The sequence below is a fragment of the Lissotriton vulgaris genome, chromosome 9, assembly GCF_964263255.1.
Source record: "Lissotriton vulgaris chromosome 9, aLisVul1.2, whole genome shotgun sequence".
NCBI classification, from domain to species: domain Eukaryota; kingdom Metazoa; phylum Chordata; class Amphibia; order Caudata; family Salamandridae; genus Lissotriton; species Lissotriton vulgaris.
Genome location: NC_141697.1, coordinates 939,038,047 through 939,052,956, shown reverse-complemented (window position 1 = coordinate 939,052,956; position 14,910 = coordinate 939,038,047). Strand labels below are relative to the sequence as shown.

Here is a 14,910-nt window from a genome sequence, read left to right as displayed (position 1 = left end):
GACCCACCTGCAAGGATTTTAACGCTTCCTGCTTCCCCAGGGTCGAAACGTCGACTTTCTCAGCTCCTACACAGCCTCCTCCTACCCCAATTTTGCACAATATGGACTTTGGGGCATGTGTACTTTGAACTTTCAAGCTGATTCAGTATCTATATGCTGTCCATTTGACATTGAACTTATGATAAATGTCTGAATAATACGTGTTTTTATTGTCACGATTTCCCCTCACACTACCCTCACGACTGCACGTCCCCCCTACCCCCAGGGGCACTAATACAACTGTGTAATGTACATTTGGTTTTTGATAACTTTTCCCTATAATGTGATTAAAACATTATAGATGCACTTATTTGTATTTTCTTTGTCCAAATTCTCTCTATTCATACGTCCTCTTTACTGGGACCCCTTCTTCTTAACGCTAAATACCCAGGTCCCAGTGACTCCTTTGGGTTAACCCTCTCTCTGATACTATAGGTGAACCTTGATGGACGCATGTGCTAGACCTGACTGAGCCAAATGCAGGAGGTATGGTAATACCTGTTCAGGGGTGATGGCGAGGGGCCGCAGGCCCTGGTCCGAACACCAAATGCAGAACCTCTTCCATTTGAGAGTGTAGGTCTTGTTCGTACTGTCTGCCCTTGCTTTGGCTAATACATCCCTGCAGTCTTGTGGGATATTCAGGCCACCGAACTCTCTGTGCTCAGGAGCCAGGCTGATAATTTGAGCGATTGGAGGTTCGGGTGTTGCACCTGTCCGTTGGACATCGTCAAGAGGGTCGGGTGTTGTTTCAGGCGGATCGGTGATCTGATGGAGAGTCGAAGCAGATCCGAGAACCAGTGTTGCCTCGGCCAGAACGGGGCAATCAGGATCAGGGTGCAGGGCTCTACCTTCATCTTCCTGAGGAGCCGTGGGATCATCGGGAATGGAGGAAAAGCGTACGCAAAGGCGCTGGACCATCCTATGGAAAATGCATTTCCTAGTGACCCTTGTTGGGGATGCCAACTTGCGTAGCTTGGGCATTTGGCGTTCCTCTTGGTGGCAAACAGGTCGATGTTCGTGACTCCCCATAGAGAGAAGATGTGAGTCAGAGCGCTGTCGGATAGTTCCCACTCGTGGGAGAGTGATTTTTGCCTGCTCAGGGCGTCTGTGATGGTGTTGTCCTTTCCTGGGACATATTCCGCTTTGAGCGGGATCCCGTGCACCACTAGCCAGTTCCAGATCTTCTGCGATTCGCGTGAGAGAGAAAGCGAACGCGTTCCCCCTTGTTTGTTTAGGTAGTGCATCGTCGTGGTGTTGTCTGTCCTGACGAGCACCGGGGAGTTCTGGATGCGTGGCAAGAAGGCCTGGAGAGCCAGATACACGGCCCTCAGCTCCAAAAGGTTTATGTGGAGCGATTTCTCCTGAGCGTCCCACTTGCCGCTGATCTGAAGGTCCTGGAGAACTGCGCCCCATCCCTCTAGGGAGGCGTCGGTGGTTATCACTAGAGGTGACGCTGTAAGGAGAAACGGTAAGCCGACAGTTAGATTCTGGCGACGTTTCCACCATTGCAGACCTTTGGACATTTTTGGTGTGATCCGAATAATGTCGTTGAAGGAGCCAGTACTTTGAGTCCATTGGCTCGTGAGTGCCTCCTGCAAGGGCCGCATTCTGAGTCTGCAGTGCGGGATGAGGAGTATGCAGGAAGACATCATCCCTAGGAGGGAGGTGTAAGTCCGAACTTTTAGGTGCGTCTTTGCCGCCACAGCCGTGGCCAGGGATAAGATCTTGTCCGTCCTCTCCTTCGAGGGGAAGGCTCTTGTGGACTCCGTGTCTAAGATGGCCCCTAGGAAGGTAATTTTCGTTGCGGGGACCATGCAGGATTTTTTGAGATTGAGCGTCAATCCCAGTCTCTGAAAGAGATTGGTGCAGGCGTTGGAGGATGTGACTGCGTCTGCAGGCGAGGGTGCTTTCACCAGCCAGTCATCTAGGTAGGGGAAGACTTGGTGGCCCAGTTGCCGCAGGAAGGCTGCCACTGGCGCAAGGCACTTCGTGAAGATCCGTGGCGCGGACTTGAGGCCGAATGGCAGGACCTTGAACTGATAGTGACGGCCCGCCACCTCGAATCTTAGGAATTTCCGGTGACTTCTGAGGATGGGGTTGTGGTAGTAGGCATCCTGGAGATCTAAGGATGTCATGAAATCTCCTCTTTCTAGAACGCCCAGAATTTCTTGAATTGTCACCATCCTGAACGATTGGCTCCGTAGGAAGGTGTTGAGCGCCCGGAGATCCAGGATGGGCCTCCACTTGTTCTCTTTTTGCTGTACAAGAAAGAAGTGGGAGTAAAATCCCCTCCCCTTTGAGGATGCCGGCACTCTTTCGATTGCCCCTTTCTGCAGCATTGTCGAAAGTTCCTTTAGAAGCTGGCGCGGGTGTTTGTGCGTCCGCCTGCTTGGGGGGGTATTGGGAGGGATGGAGGTGAATTCGAGGGAATGGCCGAATCGAATAATTTGAAGAACCCACCGGTCCGTGGTGAGGTATTGCCAATTGGTGAGGAAATGGGTCAGTTTTCCTCCAATTTGAAAGGATGGAGAGGGTGGTTGGACTGGCTGGAGTAATCGGTCACTGGCGGCCGCCAGCGCCCCTCTTGGTATTTTTACCTCTGTAGTTAGATCTTCCGAATGAAGATTGGCGGCCTTGTTGCGGTTTGTTTTGGTATTGGCCTTTGTGATTGTATGAAAACGAGGACCTGTTCTGATAGGAGCCTCGATAGGAGGACTGACCTCTTGCTCTGTTGCCCCGAAAGGACTGGTTTCTGGACTGCAGAGTACCCAGTGCCCTTGCCGTGTCCGTGTCCTTTTTAATGGCCTGCAGCGCCTCGTCGATTTTTTCTCCAAAAAGGTGTTGTCCGTCGAAGGGCATGTCCAGCACCTTCGATTGTACTTCCTGGCGGAATGATGTTGCTCTTAGCCATCCTTGGCATCGTAGGACAGCAGCCCCCGCCAGTTGACGGAAGCCTGTCATGGCTGCGTCGATAGCACAGTCAATCAGTTCCGCTGCTGAAGATTGACCTTCCATCAGTAGCGCCTTCACCTCACCCTGGACTGCGTCAGGCAGTTCCTGTACGTAAGGGGCGATGTCCTCCCAGAGCTGGCGATTGTAACGCCCCAACAAGGCAATGGAGTTTGCCACCTTGATGGTCATGGCCGATGTGGATGAGAAACGTTTCCCAATCGTGTAAAGTTTCCTGCCCTCCTTATCCGGGGGGGCGGACAGTGGTGAGGAAGGGTTGCGGGAGTGTTTCTGGGCTGCCTGCGTCACCACCGAGTCTGGTTTGGGGTGACCATTGAGGCAAGCCGCTGCCGTAAGTGGTGCTCTGTATTTCTTGTCTAGGCGTGGAACAACCGCCGGTACAGTAGCAGGTGTTAGCATTATTTTCTTTCCTTGTTCCCACAGAAATTCAATAATCGGAATAGTTTTTGCGGATTTGTGAGTCTGCTCCTTAAAATCCAGCAAGAAACAGTCCGTTTCTGTCGATTCCACAGACATATGGAATCTTTTCGCTGCTCTCTCCACAAGCTTGTGGAAGCCGGCAATGTCCACAGGCGGGGAGTCCGCATGACGTGGTTGTGGAGAAGCGGGGGATGACGCCACATATTCATCCTCTTCATCGTGGTCTGAGTGATCCTGGTCCGGGTGGTCAGAGTGTACCTCCTGGACCTCACCGTCCTCTAGTTCCTCCTCCTCCTCATCATCGTCCGAAGAGACCACCACCTGAGGCTGGACGTCATGGTGGGTTTGAGGGCGATGCTGAGCTTGTTTTGGGGCGGACACCGGAGCGTGGATTGTAGGTGTCTGATCCCCCTTGTCCTGAGGCGCATGAACGTGTGGCGTTTGACCGCCTCTGTTCGACTCTGGAAAGCGTGGCTTGTAATCCTGTACAAGGAACCTTAAGTCATCAACAAGGGTTGCAGGCAAGCATATCATGGGGGTGACTTCCGTGCGGACACTAGTATGGATAGAGTGTTCCTGATAGGTGAAGTCGTCCTGCTCCTCGTCAGTGCTTTGGCATTTAATGTGAAGGTCCGAGACCGAAGTTGCGGGATCCAGGTGGTCATCCTCTTCGGACTCTTCGCTTTGGAAGATTTCCTGAGGTGGTTGCTTCTCCACTTTGCTTGGAGACGTCGTTTCTGGGGTAATTTGTGGTTTGGAAGGCTTTGTAGACTGCACAACAGAGCCGGTCGTCGTCGAGGGAACCGTCGACGGCGGCAGCATGAGGGTCGATACTTCCACTAGTTTCGATTGTTTCCATGGCTCCTGCATTGTCCCCTTCGACGACAAGCCCTCCGTCGACGGTGTCGTCGTCGAGTCCCTCGTCGACGGAGTCTTCGTCGACGGTGTCGTCGTCGAGTCCCTCGTCGACGGAGTCTTCGTCGACGGTGTCGTCGTCGAGTCCCTCGTCGACGGAGTCTTCGTTGACGGGGCCGGTCCTGACGACGAGCCCCTCGTCGACGGAGTCGTCGACGAGGTCCTCGTCGACGGAGTGGGTGAAGGGTTCTTGGTCGTCGACGACTGCGAAGTCGTCGTCGACGACTGCGAAGTCGTCGTCGACGACTGCGAAGTCGTCGTCGACGTCTTCGTCGACGGTGCTTTCGTAGACGACGTCCTCGTCGCCGATTCTCTCGTCGACACCTTGGTCGTCGATGGTGGGATGTTCGATAACGGCTTCGACGACGATGGGTTCATCGACGATGGCGTCGTCGACTGTGTCGTCTTCGTCGTCGACATGGTCTTTGTCGTCGATGACGATTTTAGGCTAATAATTGAAGAAACAGGTCTACCTGAAGATGAGGAGGACGTAGTCGTCGTCGTCGACGCTGAAGGCGACGAAGCCGATGTGGTAGACACTGTGGTCGTGACTGAGGTAGTCCTCTGGGCTTGTCTAGAGGACGGAGCAGGCCTCTTAAAGGTTTTATCCTCCTTAGCAGACACTGAAGATGTCGCAGATCTTGCCTCTGAAGACTTTTTGTGAGTCTTCGCAGGAGGAGTGTCTGAGGGGCCCGGGGAAGATTCCCTAGGCCTCTTTTGAGAGACTGCTGATGCCCTGGAAGCACTACTCACGGAGGAGTCCAGGTGGTCTCTGTCCTTAAGCCTGTCCAGCCATATAAGAAGGCGACCTTCCCTGTCTCTCACGGTCTTTTTAGGAAAAGACCTACAGATCTTGCATTTGTCTGAGACATGGTCCGGGTAAAGGCAATACAGGCACAGGTCGTGCTGGTCATCCACATGAATTCTTTTCTTGCTACAGGAAGAGCAGGCCCTGAACAGGGCTTTCTTCTTCGAGTCAGACATGGAAAAAGCAGTGGAAAGAACACACTTACTGTCCAGACAGTGTAGTAAAGTTTTCCTTGAAGAGTAGGGGGTTTAGAGAACACTTTCAAAGAAAGTTTGATGAATTTTGATGAATCCTGAGGAGAGCTCAGGCTGGAGACTCCCTAGCACAACGTGCGGTAGAAAATCTGAGGGACTGAGGCTCCTCCCAGGAAGGTTCTAGAGGGAGGTCGGAGCTGATTGGCTGACTGTGAGAGTTTGGTCCTTTTTACATAAGGACAAGGAAAGGCTACTAAGGGGAGGCCCTTAGACCCTTTTTCTCTATGTATGTCTATGGACATTACTTTTTTATTTACCGGAGGCTCCCGTCTCGACGACGGGGAATGATTCAGGCATGTGAATCTATGAAAGACACCCCTAATACTGGATAAACATGTGGACTTTTATTTACTTGTTGTGAAGTGTGGGAATACAGTGTGGTAGGTCTTTCGTAAGTCCTTGGAAGTTACAAAGTTTTCTGTTACATTAAGGTGAAGAAATGTAGGTGTTTTTCACAAGCAAATTGAATTATGCAAGACATTCAGGGTAGGATCTATGCAAGCCTCAGTTAGAGGTCCAGGCATGTAGCACAAGTCTGGCATACTAAGGAATGCAATATAGCGATGGATTGGGATGCAGCCCCAAGTAACCACCAGTGGCTAAGATTAATTAAAGCCTTCCATCCATCACTTTTTTGTATACTTTTGTGTGTTCCCCTATGTGGGACGGGTATGCCCAGACAGGGGTTCTGAGCACACGATCACTGGAACCAAGCTGCAACCGGCTGAGGAGTCTATAACTAGGGCGAAACTGGTCCCGAGTTACTTGTATTCTGGTTCAGGGAGGACCTGGCTTGGCAGTTCGGGCATGACTGTTTTGACTGGAGAAAAGTCCAGATTGATTCGCATATAGCTGGGTCCAAACAGATGTGACATGGTGTGCAAAATAAAGATGGATGGGGTTGCGGCTTGAGTAATTCCCAGTGGCGGGAATTAATTCAACCACCTATCCATCCCCTTTTTTGCATACTTCAGAGATGTGTCCAGCATGTCCTGTAACACTTGACACAGTAAGATGGTAAATTACATATATTTTTTAAATGTGAATAAATAAAAACAGCAGCCCTGCTAAGGCTACATCGGTTGAATTTATGGTCTTTTTCCTCTTACGAATGCCAAATTAACCTTAAATAATCTTGTGGCCTATGCGTAATTTCAGCTGGCGGTTGCAGGTGATGCCCACTAGCACTTATCTATCCGACTCAGAGTAAGAGAGGGAAAACACAAAGGAAAAATAAAGACAGAAATAAACGTGGCAAAGTGAGAAACAGGAACCTGCAAGAGTGGGATAAAGGGATACAGTGCTGAAGTGGAGTCAAGGCTTGGGCATCCTAGGTATACAGCACAGCGGCATTCAGTAGCGCCCTCTGAGTTGGAGTTGCAGCATTGCCCTTCCATTGCTGCCCTAAGTTTCTTTGAAAAACATGTAGAAACAAGGCGAAAAGCAGTAAGAAGCTAAGGAAGACTCAGATTGACATATAGCATACAGCTCCTTAAGGAGCCATCAGCTTCCATATCGCGTCAGACCATGTACTGACAGCTGTGACCAAGCTTCAGTTCTTTTGCCCGTAAAGCTAGATAAATACTCCAAGGATCCCAACTGCTGAGTGCCTTATGGACCTCGAATTTCGTGCTCTGAACATATCAGGACATTTCTTCTCAGGCAGCTGTTGTTGCTTTATCTCTCGTGGGGTCGGCCATTTGTAGAGTAGTCCTTTAGCCGCCCTGGTAAAGGCGTACTTGCCCACTGGCAAGTAGGCAACGCAGGAAAGAATGAATCTAGAAGAGAACAGGCTAACCCGTTCTTGAAGTTCACAAAGAGTTAATGACATTTCCTCTAGTGTTTTGTGCTGTCTTCATAACATGTAAGAACCCTTCAAATGTCCAGTGTGCATTGAGATTACTTCACCAGTAACATAGGGTCCCTAAAGAACACTGGTAAAGTGACTGATTTATCTGAAATTCCTATACCACTTTATGGAGGAATGAATGAATGAATTCGTCATTTCTCTAGCCAAATGAAAAACCGTATAACGCTCCTGCGCTGATAAAACCGAACTATCCCAATAGTCAATGGAGAGAAGTAAAAGTTATTAACAAGTATGCCAAGGAAGATACACATTTGTCAAGGCTTCCGAATCTGGATTAAGATATCTTCATACTTAAAAAAAAAAAAATTATAAATAAGATCGTGCAAATTGATCCTTTAGCATGGCTGTATTTTATGGCAAGAGTGCACTCTTACAGAAGAACTGGAGCTTATCTTATGGACAGGTACTAAAGAGAACATTTTTCACTCCTCGTGTCATATGTCAAATCCAGTGGGGGCGGTTTTGACAGACTATGACAAGCAAGGGGTTTTGTTTATTCTAGGATTTTTACAGCACCGTTAGGACTTGTTAAGGTTTAATCACAGTACCTAAGCATGAGTTCAATCAATGGCTGTTAAATTCAATTCAGATGAAACAAAAAACATAAGATGTTACCACACTAACATCACACTTAGGCATGAATGCTCAATAAAACGAGGAACCAGGGTTTATTGTCTGAAAGTTATTATTGAACTTCAAGGCAAAATATATAAATTTCTGTACAAAAACAATGAACAATCATGAAAAATAGGGTGCATACATGGATATAATAAGGATATTCAAGGCCTTGGTTGCTTGTCCTTGGACATATCCAAATTTAAGTCCAGACTGCTGCGTCACAGTAGTTGATTGGTTATAACTCAAAGTCAGAAGAAAATCAAAAGATGACTTGAGACAAACTAGGCAGAATTGGACTGAACAGGTCGACGTTTCGGTCTTATTATGGTTATTCTTAAGACCATCATCAGGACTACAAAGTGATATATACAATTGATGACCCTCTGTAAAAAAACAACAATGAATTATAATATGTACAGTTTGAGTTGAATGCCTGGTTGTTGACATAGAGTTGTCATGACAAAACTAGAAATATTTACATTTTAATATTTACACTAAACATATTAGCATTGCATTTCTGACATTTAACATTTCATGATAAATAAAATTAGTTGGTGTGGCGACTAAAGTGATTCATTTTAGGTAAAGATAGTCAATTTGGAAAACTTAAATGGGTTTATTCAAGAATGTTAAGCCTAATGGGCAGAATTTACTCGAAGTATTGATTACTGGGCACCGAATTATGGCTTACACTTACTTTTCAAAATAGAGACGGTGTCAGTTAGAAAATCTTGATGGCACCGGTGCTTTTAAATAGTGGCGTTGAGGTTAGGCACAGAAGTAAATCAATAGTGCCTAGAGTACACTAGAGGGAACAAAATATAACTATAATTCCTATTCAGTGTAAGGAGGAACTCTTATTTGTATTTTAAGTTAGAACATTTACCTTGCAACGAGTTAAGCGAAGCAGTAGATGGATTCTGATAGTTAGTCCACTTTTAGTTGAAGATCAACTGTCTCAGAATAGGAGCTGAGTGGAAAAAGAATTGTGCAATTGATATAGCGTTGTTTGGTTTTACATAGTGGCGCATAAATCATAAGGAGTTGTGTTTAAATTAGAAGTGTTGCAGTTAATCCTCTAAAAAACTGCATTTGTATTTTTAAGGAAAAAATAACCATTGTTTTAAAATTGCAGCGTTATGTAATTGTCAGATACAATTACATAACGCTGCAATTTTAAAACATGATATGATTTATGCGCCACTATGTAAAACCAAACAACGCTATATCAATTGCACAATTCTTTTTCCACTCAGCTCCTATTCTGAGACAGTTGATCTTCAACTAAAAGTGGACTAACTATCAGAATCCATCTACTGCTTCGCTTAACTCGTTGCAAGGTAAATGTTCTAACTCAAAATACAAATAAGAGTTCCTCCTTACACTGAATAGGAATTATAGTTATATTTTGTTCCCTCTAGTGTACTCTAGGCACTATTGATTTACTTCTGTGCCTAACCTCAACGCCACTATTTAAAAGCACTGGTGCCATCAAGATTTTCTAACTGACACCGTCTCTATTTTGAAAAGTAAGTGTAAGCCATAATTCGGTGCCCAGTAATCAATACTTCGAGTAAATTCTGCCCATTAGGCTTAACATTCTTGAATAAACCCATTTAAGTTTTCCAAATTGACTATCTTTACCTAAAATGAATCACTTTAGTCGCCACACCGACTAATTTTATTTATCATGAAATGTTAAATGTCAGAAATGCAATGCTAATATGTTTAGTGTAAATATTAAAATGTAAATATTTCTAGTTTTGTCATGACAACTCTATGTCAACAACCAGGTATTCAACTCAAACTGTACATATTATAATTCATTGTTGTTTTTTTACAGAGGGTCATCAATTGTATATATCACTTTGTAGTCCTGATGATGGTCTTAAGAATAACCATAATAAGACCGAAACGTCGACCTGTTCAGTCCAATTCTGCCTAGTTTGTCTCAAGTCATCTTTTGATTTTCTTCTGACTTTGAGTTATAACCAATCAACTACTGTGACGCAGCAGTCTGGACTTAAATTTGGATATGTCCAAGGACAAGCAACCAAGGCCTTGAATATCCTTATTATATCCATGTATGCACCCTATTTTTCATGATTGTTCATTGTTTTTGTACAGAAATTTATATATTTTGCCTTGAAGTTCAATAATAACTTTCAGACAATAAACCCTGGTTCCTCGTTTTATTGAGCATTCATGCCTAAGTTTGATGTTAGTGTGGTAACATCTTATGTTTTTTGTTTCATCTGAATTGAATTTAACAGCCATTGATTGAACTCATGCTTAGGTACTGTGATTAAACCTTAACAAGTCCTAACGGTGCTGTAAAAATCCTAGAATAAACAAAACCCCTAGCTGGCCATTCTCTTTTACAAACCTTGCCCGAGCCCGCAAGGGTATATTGGGTTGCTCACCTTTTTGTAGACTATGACAAGGGCAAATGTATTTATAAAATTTTCCCTTGTTATAGTCTGTCGAAATCACACACCACCCTGCCCCACCATGGGAGCAGTAGCATCTGACTAGTACGGCGGGTAACGGGCCGGTATCACGGGCCAGTTGCATCTGTGGGACACTTTTTTGGCCAATGTTGCCGATTTAGGCTGGATCTGTGCTGTTCGGTTGTACGACGGTACATCTCAGGTAAAGACATCGTATGCCTTTACCACACATTTTTTATCATGCATGTTTGTGCCACGAACATGCTTTTACAATGCAGGCCATTACCATGTATTGTTTTTATATATAAAACAATGTATTTGTGGGGGGATACACCCTACACCCCCAACTTATCTCTGTCCGCACTCTTGGGATTAAGGTCAGTCATGACCTATCTATGCACAGTCAGATCAGTTCCGTGGTGTCTTCTTGTTTCCTTTCTCTTCGTTTAATGTGGAAAATTTCACGTTTTTTTTCTACCGATGCACTTAAATCCATAGTCCTGGCCCTTGTCATCTCCCGCCTTGACTATGGGAATAGCCTGTACGTGGGCATACCTGCTTACGAATCCCGCCGTCTACAGGCCATCCAAAATCAAGCTGCTCGTCTCATCCTTTCCTTCCCTAAATCTTCTCACATCACCCCGGTTCTCAAATCACTTCACTGGCTCCCTGTTCGCTTCAGATCCTTTTTCAAACTGGCCTGTCTAGCTTTTCGGGCTCATTCCCGCTCTGCGCCCCTGTTCATCACCTGTCTTGTTTCTTCTCATGTTCCTGTCCGCACTCTTCGCTCCTCTTCTCTTTCTCTTCTTCATATCCCTCGCTTCCGTAAATCCAGAACAGGGGGCACTCGATTCTCAGTCCTGGCCCCCCAGTTCTGGAACAGCCTTCCTCTTTCCATCCGCTCCATTCCCATCTACACTCACTTCCGCAAAGCCCTTAAAACCTTTCTTTTCTCTCAGGCATTCCCCTCTAAATTCTCCCTGGGTCCCCTCTGTTGAGTTCTGATCAGGTCCCCAGCGCCAGGAAGCCGCTCGGCCATCGTGCGCTTTATTAAATATTTTATTAATTCATTCATTCATTATCTTAAATCTGTGGTAAAGGCATGCGTTGTAAAGGCATGCACAAGGTACAAATGTGTGCTAAAAAATGCATGGTAAATGCATGAGGTAAAAATCTAAGTGTAAAGCAGTTTACCTTGCTGTTCAGATGCCGCCAGCGGCCCAGTAGGGGCCTGTTCCGCCTTTGTGGAGGCAGATGGACCTAATACATCCGTTTCACTAAAGGGGTGGAGGTGTCATCCTAGTCTCTGGCTGGGCCATCCCATTAATTCCAGGCTGGTGGCAGCTGCTTGGCGCCACTGGGAAAGGCAGCACGTCTAAGGGCAATTACTACGGCACAATCTAATTATTTTAAACTTGTGGCACTCAAACTTTTATGCTGCTTATCTTATTTTGTTATTATTTCCTGTTCGCTTTTAAAGTTCTGCTTCATCAATACTGCGGCGCTCTGCAGATCTAAAGGCCGGCGCCTCGCTGTTAAGATTTGTACCGTACTGTATTAACTTGCCAAACATTCTTGTGATCCTACCTGCTGCTTAGGGCCCCCTCTGCCCCGGTCCATCGCGGCTCCCGTGCCGTTAGTGTGGAGGGCGGCTCCCCTACCGCGGCTCCCTGTGCCGGTCTGGTGGAGAGAGCGGGCGCCATATTGGGAGGAGCCTGAAGAGCACTGGAACCAGAGTCAGCGGTCAACGGGAGCGCAGCGGGCGCGACGAAGGCGCGCCTGAGTTAAGCCCGTCTGCGCCCGTCCGCGAGCGTTCAGGACCAGGGGCCACGGATTCTGGCCAAATACACATCTATTCCTCTTCTGAGTTAATCGCATTCAAACCTAATGCTAACTCGCGCCCCCCACTATCCCCACACACACTTAAGCGCATTTCTCAGCTGGAGATAGTGAACACCAATATCTCAGCTGATGATCTAATACCTATAAATATATTGAACCCAACTACCACCGGCCTTACACAAGAATTCAGATGTATTTACCTCAACACTCGGTCGATGGTTAAACACCAGATCGATATCTTTCTCCTACTAACGTCCAAGAAACCAGATATGCTCTTATTGACTGAGACATGGCTCGCTCCAGACTCTTTACCAGACCTACTCGTATCTTTACCATCTGATTACTACATTCTCTCAGCCAACCGCCCACTGGGAAAACCGGGGGCGGAGTTGCAGCTATTATTCTCAAATCCCACCAATTTAGAGAACTACCGTCTCTACTCCTTCCAGATACGGAGAACATTGTCATTAAGCTGGTTACTGACAGTGGAGCATTAGTACTGGTTCTGTTGTACCGCCCACCCCAGTCGATGACCACTTTTCCTTTAACTTTAACAGAACAACTTGCCTCTCATGTTACCAATTATTCTAAAATTCTTCTGATCGGGGACTTAAATTACTGGTTCGATAATGCAAAGTTGGACCCCCAGGCAGCTGAACTGACAAACCTATTAACAGATCTAAACCTGAACCAGCATATACACACTCCAACCCATCAGAAGGGCCACAGCTTAGATCAGATTTGGTCACTTAACCTGCCCTTACAGCTAAAGTCCATTTGCCCTTGCAGTGGGTCAGACCATTTCACTATCTATTTCTCATTTTCCATCAAGGGGGCCGCTAAACCTATTTTACAAGCAGGCAGAGAAATCCGGAAATGGAAAACCATGGACCTACCCTCATTTTTAAACTCACTGAACTCTTCCCTCCCCGTGCAAAGTAAAGACATAGAGACAGCCAAAACTATGCTCACTCAGTGGCTGCGCCAAGCCGCAGACTGTCATGCCCCCCTGATTAGTTTTAGTAATTCACGAGGGAACGACGCTCATAAATGGTTCACCTCTGACCTAAAGAAACAAAAACTTGAAATCAGACAAAAAGAAAGAAAGTGGAGAGCGAACTATTTACCACTTGATAGGGTAATTTACTGTTCTGCCAGAAAGGCGTACCAAAAGGTTCTGCTCCAACACAAAACTGAATATTTCTCTGCAAAAATCCTGAATTCAGTGAACAGATCTAAAGAAATATTCAGCATTGTGAACGACTTGTGCAATGACGACAGGACAGCCCCCCCACAGTTCCCACACAAAAACTGATTCATTGAACCAATTTTTCAGTGAAAAAAAAAAAAAAAAAAAAAAAAAAAAAAATCGCAAAAATAAAACAAAATATAACTAGCTCTCCTACCCCTACCCCTTTAGATGATATTTTTTACAACCCTTCGACACTATACACTTTCCCTATTATTGATCAAAAAATATTTGTTGAACTCCTCACACGAGTCAAATCGGGGTCGCCCGACGACATCTGTCCGCCTTACATTTTTAAAGAAATAGGACGCACCATTCCTCAGAGCATCCTTCCCTTACTTAACGAATCTCTTACTCAGGGTAAGGTCCCTAGCAGTTTTAAACATGCACTATTGATCCTGCCGACTAAAAAACCGGGCATTGATCCACTGGACCTCACAAACTATAGGCCTATCTCCCTTCTACCCTACCTATCGAAAATTTTGGAGGCCCATGTCACCAACTGTCTCTCCAATTTTATTGAATCTACTGAATACCTAGAATTCAATCAAGCAGGGTTTCGTCCCTGCCACTCGACAGAGACAGTCATACTTGCAGTCCAGAATACCTTAAGAACCAATGCTGATAACAACTTGCATCAGGCTCTGGTGCTCCTTGATTTGTCGGCGGCGTTCGACGCGGTTGACTATTCCATCTTGGTCGACCGTGTCGAACAGGCCGGCCTCAGGGGCCCTGCCTTGAGCTGGCTGCAGTCCTTCATATCTGAACGCACTCAATCTGTGAGGTTAGGTATGTTCACAGCCCCCAAAATCAGTACCTCTAGTGGAGTTCCTCAGGGCTCTTCCCTGTCCCCTTTATTATTTAATCTGTATCTGCGCCCTTAGTTGTATTCTTTGAAAAATCACAATGTCACGGTATACAACTACGCAGATGATTTACAACTTATTTTGTCCCTGAGCTCTCCTGATGCAGTTGTAGAATTCCAAGCCACTATGCCCCACATCCAAAGCTGGATGACTTTGAACCATCTTAAGCTCAACCCGGGCAAGACAGAACTTGTCTTACCCGGGAAAAGTGAAATCAGCTGGGGCCCTCATTTTTGGCCCTTGGACTTGGGAAATCCCCCCAGCCAATCTCACTCCGTCAAGAGTCTGGGGGTAACCATCAGCGAGGATCTCTCACTGAAAAGCCAGATAGGAACGGTAGTCTCTTCTGGATTCTTCCAGTTGAGAAAGATAAGGAAAATCGCCCATCTTTTAACCCACTCGGCTCTGATTCAGGCAGTCATCGCCTTGGTCTTATCCCGCCTTGATTTTTCGAACAGTCTTTATCTGGGTCTTCCAGTTGGTCAGCTTAAAAGACTGCAGTATCTGCAGAATCAGGCAGCCAGGCTTATTTATAAGCAACCTAAGTGGCAGTCCATCAGGCCAGGCTTAGAAGAACTACACTGGCTGCTTGTGGCGCAGAGAGCCGCA

The 14,910-nt window shown here is 46.2% G+C and overlaps 1 protein-coding gene across 1 annotated transcript in view; it reads right to left on the bottom strand.

Annotated features, from left to right (window-relative positions):
* The window catches only part of RHOA (ras homolog family member A), a 269,324-nt gene that overhangs the window by 88,871 nt on the left and 165,543 nt on the right, over positions 1-14,910 (bottom strand). The gene's annotated exons all lie outside the window — the stretch shown is intronic.